The 8,684-nt window shown below is 26.7% G+C and overlaps 1 pseudogene; it reads left to right on the top strand.

Annotated features, from left to right (window-relative positions):
• The first annotated feature begins 1,075 nt into the window (after positions 1-1,075).
• The window catches only part of LOC145973633 (cytochrome P450 4C1-like), a 28,663-nt pseudogene continuing 21,054 nt past the window's right edge, over positions 1,076-8,684 (top strand).

The raw sequence follows: 8,684 nt of genomic DNA, 5'->3' as shown, positions 1-8,684 counted from the left end.
AATTCTCATGTACTCTACCGAGTAGAAGTTTACAGTTTGATAAAGAAAGAGAAAGAGATGAGATATCTTACAAGGAAAGTGAAACAAATATCTCTAATGAACTTTGATGAACTTTGGATATGTTATCTAAATCAAGCTTGCATCCGATTTACACTTTTTAGCCTACTATCATCCCCACTTCTTTTGTTTCATAGCATCTGGACTTCGCGGAGACGTAAGACACTCGAGTTCAGGAACGGTATTAATTGCAAATCATATGGAGCTTGACATGTCTTTCCATACACTTTTAATTCATTCAAAAGTTATCATTATTATAAGTTATAAATTATAAAATTAAAAGTAACACTAAAATGGAATATATAGTAATTGTGTGTATATGTATGTATGTATATATAACATTCATGATCTAGATTAAAATAATAGATATATATATTTTTATTTATTTTCTTTCCCCCTTGAAAACAATCGATACTACACTAAAACTCATCAAAATCGGAAGTAAATCACATTTGTATTGTATTTTCTATACATATATAAGTATAATCTCTCTCGAAATAGGCCACCTGATCTGAGAGTAATAAGTGCGTTTATCACAATTAAAATAATTCAAGAGTAGCAACGATCATCGTTTGTGACTTTTCTAAAAATAATACGAAAAGTTATTAAATCGTTCAATGCGCGTCTTTTTTATTTATTGAACTATCGAATTGATAAAAGTTTGACCATATACATTTTTTTTCACGAAAATTGATAAAAGAAGCAAAATTTTTCCTTATTTATCGTTAATATCGATATTGATATCTTGATTGAAAAAAAATTCATTTTAATCAAAAACTGGATACTTCAAATCTCGTGTATATATGCGTCATTAATCAAAGTGAAATTATTCTCAACCGTCTGTCTCAAGACATAAAATTCTGATTATTAATACGCTCTTGAGCTGGTGAGCGGTTAGCCTAGTATCCTGTTTTTATGCATTATGCGCAGAAAATCTATAGTTTACGTTACGTATATTATAGATTTTTGCGCGTGAAACGCAAAGCAGCCTAGATCTCAGATTTACATTATCAGTTCGCGAAGATTTGTTTTACTGACATGTGTATTTGCTTGGAGAGATTTACAATTGCATTTTAAACATTTTAAACATTCGGGTGTTTCATTAATCGTATTAGGAAATCTATCAGGTAATATATAAAATAAAATTTTATAATAATATTGCAAAATATCTCAACAATGGTTAACAATACTATAGTTATTTTAAGGGCATGATTTTAACATAAATTTTTTCAAATATCACAAGTTGTTAGTTTTACATGATCTTCTGTTATAATTTTATTAAATATATATTATAATATTTTTGCAGAAATATATGTTTGACAATTAGGTACACAATAAAACAAAAGAAGAAATCCTTTAAAGAAATCACGATAATTATACAACTTTTATTATATGGAAATACAATCTAATAGAATGATAATTTTGATAAAAATCAAACAAAAATTAATAAAATAATTCTTTGTTTATGACACAATTTGCGAATGCTTAATTAAATAGCTTTGGTTTATTATAAAGAAACTCTGTACGTTTACAAAACAATAAAAGTATATTTATAGATCTAAGATACTTTCGAACAAAGATTTGCACAGAAGTGAATTTTAAGTGGACATTGTGATGTAATTGCTTAAGAATTTTATACATTTATACAGTTATAGACTAAATTTAAAATTATAACTAAAATGTTAATGCTAAAAACAATTTATATGTTAAATGTTTGCGACAAGAATTGATATAAGAATTGATAAGGAATAATAAATGCCCTAATTAATGATTTTGCAATAAATTCTCACGAAATGTTATCTTTTACAATAGAAAGCAATTGCAAGTAATGGTCGAAAAATTAAAAATATTTTTATTGGATTCATACATTTTTTATTACATAAATAATATTTGTTTTCCTTTACAATGAATAAATTTATCATATTTTTTCATGAATCTTTAAAGTTAATCATAAATAAAAGTTAACTATTAAAAAATATGCGATTAACGCATTTCAGTGATCATTCTATCATTCTCTCTTTCTATTTAGGATTAACATTTAAAATTGGACAAGATAATTATCAATTTTGTCGGAGAATTAATACCATTTTTTTGTAACACGTGTGATTCAAGAATCAAAGAAACAATAAACAGAAGTAGCTTAATTTGACAGTTAAGAATATCAACGTTAAGGAACGATGTTTATAAATATATTGTTATTATTCATATTTATTTTATCGATATATTATTATTACGTACATTATGGAAGAAAAGGACGACTTCTTCATCTTTTACCGGGACCCCCGAGCGTTCCGATTTTCGGCAATATATTCCTAGCCCGAGTTTCAGCAGGCAAGTACAAAATTTCTACTCTATTTACGTTAATTGACAAATGACTTGTCATTTATGCATACATAAAAGCAAAAATATTAATATTCATAAATCCTTTGCTCAGAAACGTATACCTATGAAGATTATTTGTCTATTTTCGAGATAAAGATGCGCTAATATTGAAAATAACAATAAAATTAGTTGCTAAAACTTTTGAATCGATAATTAAAAATTAAATTGAAATTAGCAAATTAGAGACACGGCGTGGTAATTGCAGCTCAAGAAGGAGACAACGTTTCCTTCTTTCTTCATTACTTGTATATTTCAAATTAAATATAATTAAATAATATAATGATAAATTCTTGAACGTCGCCAGTAGATAAAATAAATGAAAGTAATTTAAATCGACCACACTGGCAATTTATTGGTTGAAAATGTATCACAACGTTTCGACCATGGGTTTTGGAAATCACTGTGATTTCTTTATTTCTCACCATGTATTAGTTACCTAAGATACTTTCACTTGATAAGGACCAAAACCCATGGTCGAAATGTTGTGATACATTTTCAACCAATAAATTGCCAGTGTGGTCGATTTAAATTACTTTCATTTCAATAATATAATTACATTAACAAAAATGAACGTTTCGGATGATCTTTTGATCCCTATTCAACGCGATATTAACAATATGCATAAAAAAAGTGTTATATAAGTGTGTGACGCATCAAATTATACAAATATCTGTCCTTGACACGTAGAATAGTAGAACGCATAGATGTTAAATTTTATCTCGCAGATATCTGACAAGCACGTTAAATTATATCAGGAAATATCTATTTCAAATAATTCTTCAAATTATTCTATTGTAATGTGCCATTGTGTTAAATCTCAATAAATCTAACAAGTAAAAATATGTATACAAAGAAATATTACGTAATATATGTAATATACAAAACAAATGGTAAATGTTTACTTTAGGTTACACAGCTCGAAAAATTTTTATTTTCACATATGTTGTAAAGGATACATTCCTAAGTAATACACCGTTTGAATTTTGCGGCGGTCTCTCTCGTTCTTGAGATATGAGATTTTGAAATCTTGAAAACATTTTGTAACGCATATTATTAAAGTTGCACTGAAGAGAGATCAAAAATTATCCGAAACGTTCTACTTTTGTTAATGTAATTATATTTAATTTGAAATATACGAATAAATTCGAAGGAAGGAAGTTTCTTTCTTTCGCTCCAACTACTGCGCTGTGTCTCTAATTTCCCAATTTTGATTTAATTTTTAATTATTATTATTCCGACTAATTTTCAATTTTATTTGATTCGATTTAATTTTATTTAAATTTTGTATCGGTATTTATAATATATTTTTCAGTGGAACAATGGAAATTATTGTATACATTATGTGATAAGTATTACCCTATTTTAAAAGTATGGGGATTATTCGAATTTACTGTGTCTATCCGTCATCCAGATGATCTGGAGGTAATAAAGAAATTTAATATAAAATAAATAATAAAATTTCTGAAAAGATTTATTTCTCTACAAACATTACAATTTACCTAGATTTAGGAATTTTGTATTTTACAAGAAGATTTTGCTGATAAAAATATTTCTTAAAAAAATAAAAAGAATCGATATAGAACTCCATACATATTAGATTAAAATATGAATTGATGAGATAAATTATTTGTGCATCTGAGATTGAATGCTACAATAAATAGATGTTTCCGGTGATTTTAGAAGATACTAAGCAGCACTAAGCACATCAAAAAAAGTCGTGTATATAGTATATTGCATCCCTGGTTCGGCACAGGTCTCCTCACCAGTACAGGTAACATAATAATGTTAGCATATAAAAATGTACAAACTTTTTTATTACAGTTTGTTATCGTGTATTAAGGGAGTATTCTAGTTTAGCAGAAAAATCGATTTTTTTCCTATTTTGCAAATATTTGATATGGAAAATATGCCTGTAAGAAGATTTAGTCCGATTCACAAAATTGATAAAGTTATAGCACCTGCTATGGGAGCGATCTCGGCAAAATTGCAAATTAGCAATTACATATTTTTTCTTCAAAACAAATATGTGTTTTCTTTACACCAATTGATTCCTCTTATTATTTTGTGCATAAAAGTATTAAGGTAAGATAGTCGAAAAATGAATATTTTACTAGATATTTTATGGTTTATGTAAAATTGAAAAATTATTTCAAGCCTCATAACTCGGAAAGTACTTAATGAAAACTAACTTAATTATAATGTTTTGGAAAGCTCTCGAGAGCTACAAAAATATAGAATAAATAGTAGGCAGTTCTGTTTAAAAAATTGAAGATGACCTTCACGTGACTTTCAAACGACTTTTCAAGGTCAAACCAATGACACCATCTTATGGCCCCCTTCAAGCCATACAACTTTTGTCTGAAACATTTCTTTCTAAAGTGCATAGTTTATGAAATATTCGACTGTTCCAGGACTTTTGGGACACCCTGTATAATATATAACTATCGTTTTATAAATTAATAAATTAATATTTAAAAGAAACCTGCAAATGAGAAAATATCGAGAAATAATTTTGCCCGATACATATATATTCTTAATTAAGTAAAAGTAATAGAGATGATTTCTCTATGAGATATTTCAGTTAAAAATTTTCAATTTTAAATCAAACATCATTACTTAACAGATATTTTAATAAATTTTAGTAAATTTTTTATTTATCAATCTATAAAGATTTGATTACAAAATAATAATTAAATTCAAGTTAATACTTTCAACACTTATGTAGAAATTTTATGAGAAGATATATTTAAAGGATTATAAAAGAATTTTGCGATATAAAAAGAAATAAATGTAGAATAATATTGTTATTTAATATTGGGCAGTAAACATTAAACTAAAGAGGCACTATAATATTTATAAATCTTATATTCCATTATTTGTATTTTATCGCATAATTTTGCGTTATCTTGTTTTTCTTTCAGGCGTTAAATGGCAAGCATGGCGAAAGATATTAACTCCTGCATTCCATTTTAATATATTAAATCAGTTTGTTGATCAAGGAAAGTGATTGTATGACAAAATCTTTGAAGGATGTCGGAGGGACAGTTGTAAAGGATTTATTACCATTTATTAGTGAATATACGCTAAATGCCATATGCGGTAATATTCTGTGAATAATTCATCTTTTTATCTACATTAGATACGTTATTGATGCCGTGTTTACTGCGCGTGCACGAAAAACCCGACCTATTTGCCAATATTGTAAGGTGTGCATGGTGTTTGAGGCTGTACGCTATTTTATGTTTATTTTTTAATTCTTTTAAAAACGTAGGAATCAAAATTATTCACATATTATCTAATCTATTTATTTTATTTTTAATCATTGTTTCAGTAATATCAATTAGAAATTGTTCTCTTATTAAATAAATTGTATTCAAAATAGCGATATTGAAAAATATCATGCATAGTTGTAGTTCTTACAAACGCAGGCTGTGTGCGTATCACTCCTGATTCATGAGTAATTTAAATAATTGTTCTCGTTTAAAAAGTAGTATTAAAACGCACTTTTACCAGAGGAAAAAGTTGTTTCTTCTGGCATAAACAATCATATTGTACATTTTATGTCCACGAATTCTGAAACACTCTGTATAATAAATATATTTTAGAAACTGCCATGGGCGTCTCTCTGCAAAAACTCGGCGGGTTCCAACAACAGTATCGGGATGCAATTCATGAAATAATCGAATTGATACTTTATAGGTAATTCGATATATGAGAGTATAACAAATAATTATAAATGTGTGACATATCTATGATCCTTTAAATTATTATAATGATATAGCTATACATTTTGAAAAATAGATTGATTATTAACCAGTGATGTGAAGGTGAACAACTAATGTTTATATCAATATTAAATATCGATTCGTTTAAGTCCGCAATTAGCAATTAACATGTATTGTACATGCTCCATTAAATGTTTTATTTAAAATTGCTCTCAATCTTGAAACTATTGAAAAATTAAGAAAAATGAATTGTGTGGGCAATAAAATTTGTAGAGTAAAAAATATTTAGCTTTGATAAAAAAATATTTAGCTAAAACAAAAATACAATGTTTTTAGAAGGTTCTACATAATTTTTTCGTCACACATATAGTTTAAAATTTTTCATATATTGTCTATAATCTATGATTATTTAGAATTAAGGTTACTCTATTACTTCATGATGACTTTAAATAAGGCTTTTACAAAATAACATTATTATTGAAATTATATAACTAAAAATGAATTTTGCTTTAGAGCAATAAGGCCTTGGTTGCTTAATGATTTATTATTCTCACTATCGTCACAAGGAAGTAGACAAAAAGAGGTCTTGAAGATATTGCACGGATTTACAGAAAAAGTACGTTATAAATTATGTTATCTCAAGTCCTTCAAACACATTTAAAAATTACAATAAATCTTGTAATATTAATAGCATATTACATTATTAATACTTGTAATATAATACAATATGCCATTGCTATTTAATACAAAAATTAAATATCGTACTCGTGTATAGGTCATCGCGGAAAGAAAACTATATCATGAACGCACAGGTAATCGATATATTATTAGGTCAACGATTTGGTCTGTTGGAATTGAAGGCTATGATAGCTCCTTTGGTGCACAATTTTTATTTGGAGCCGGTTGAATATTTGAAGAATATTCAGTTGAGGACCGATATAATACTTCGTCCTTTTCATCCGGTTCATGTGAGATTCATCCCCATCACATGCAAATAGCCGTTTAAAACTAATGCAAATACTATATCAATGTAAGATGTGCAAATTGCGAGAAAATCGTTATATATATTATATATGCAATTATAAACAAAATACACATTGTATATGAACATTATATTTAATTGTAAAAATATGGAAATGGATATTGTTTGCTAAAAAAAATATAGATATTTTTCAATACTTTTAACATTTAAAAATCAATATAGTTCTCATTTAAAAAATAATTATTTGATTAGAAGGTGATTAAAATTTCTTATAAATTGCGTGGAAATGTCGTAAAGATACGATCCGATTATTCCGCGCCATCCTTGCTAAAATGGCCGACTGCTTAATCACGCCAATCGGGAGCTTATTAGACGATTTTCTTTAATTAATATCTCTAAATTTTACATGGTTGTTTGCAAAATGGTATTTAGAACTTTTTAGTTTAGTTTAGCGATATCTATTTATGATTTTTCTCTGACACACGATAACTGGGACACTCTGCATATATATACAGAGTTATGATATTTAATAAGTATTATCGTAATTATTGATTTCATATTTAGTTATGATATTTTATTTTTTAGTATTTTTTTAGGGAAATTATTTTTTGAAGTTTTATTTTTTTTAGAAAAATGATTTTTTAAGGGAAAATTATTAATTATAATAAATTATTTTTAAGGATTTTTTTTATTAAACATTTTGTTGCATACAAGGTAGAACATTTTTTATGTACTTTGCGTATTTTTTTACCTTTATAAGGTTTGTTTTTAGAGGGATTATAATAACTGAAGAAAATAATATATTTATTCAAAAAATCAATATTTTTATTCATATAACACGAATGATTTGTTAAATATTAATTACGAATTGGCAAAAAATGTTTGCATGTTATAAAACTTGAATATGATAGGACAAGGAAATTAAGTTTTTTCGATTAAGATGTACCTATAACAAAGACATACTTGTTGTTGATACATAATATAATTTATTTTAGTATGTAATGCAGATATAATGAGCGCAAAAGATAAAAATGATATATGTAATTATGTAAAATGTAACAATATATGATTCTATTTTTATCATGAAGACCATGTTTTAATATACGCCTAATCATTCTTTTTATTCATCATTAATATTATCGATCTTTCGGTGATCGATATTTTCGATGATGAATATTTTTGATGTATTAACGTTCCATGAGCAGACTTTTTTTCAGACGGACGCTTCATGTCTCTTTTAAAATGATAAATAAATAGAATAGAGAAAGAAGAAGAGTACATGTATGTTCGACATATTAAAAGCCACTGAAGTACTACATTTGCTCATGCATTGGCTAAAGCAGAAAATCACTAATGTAGTGATCTTTAATATCATGATTTTTTGTACAAAGTTTTTTATATAATAATAATATAATCTTTTTAAAAAAAGATAATAAAAAGGAGTCAAGTACATGCACCAGTTGAAAAACTGCGTATTAATGATGAATTTGCATTATCCGCACTACATTACACTAGTGTATATTAAAGGCTGTTGCAAT

The sequence above is a fragment of the Camponotus vicinus genome, unplaced genomic scaffold, assembly GCF_025532165.1.
Source record: "Camponotus vicinus isolate PSW18456_S1 unplaced genomic scaffold, iyCamVici1.0 SCAF_6, whole genome shotgun sequence".
Classification (NCBI taxonomy): domain Eukaryota; kingdom Metazoa; phylum Arthropoda; class Insecta; order Hymenoptera; family Formicidae; genus Camponotus; species Camponotus vicinus.
Note: the sequence above shows the minus strand (reverse complement) of the source record. Positions and strands in the feature narration are given on the sequence as shown.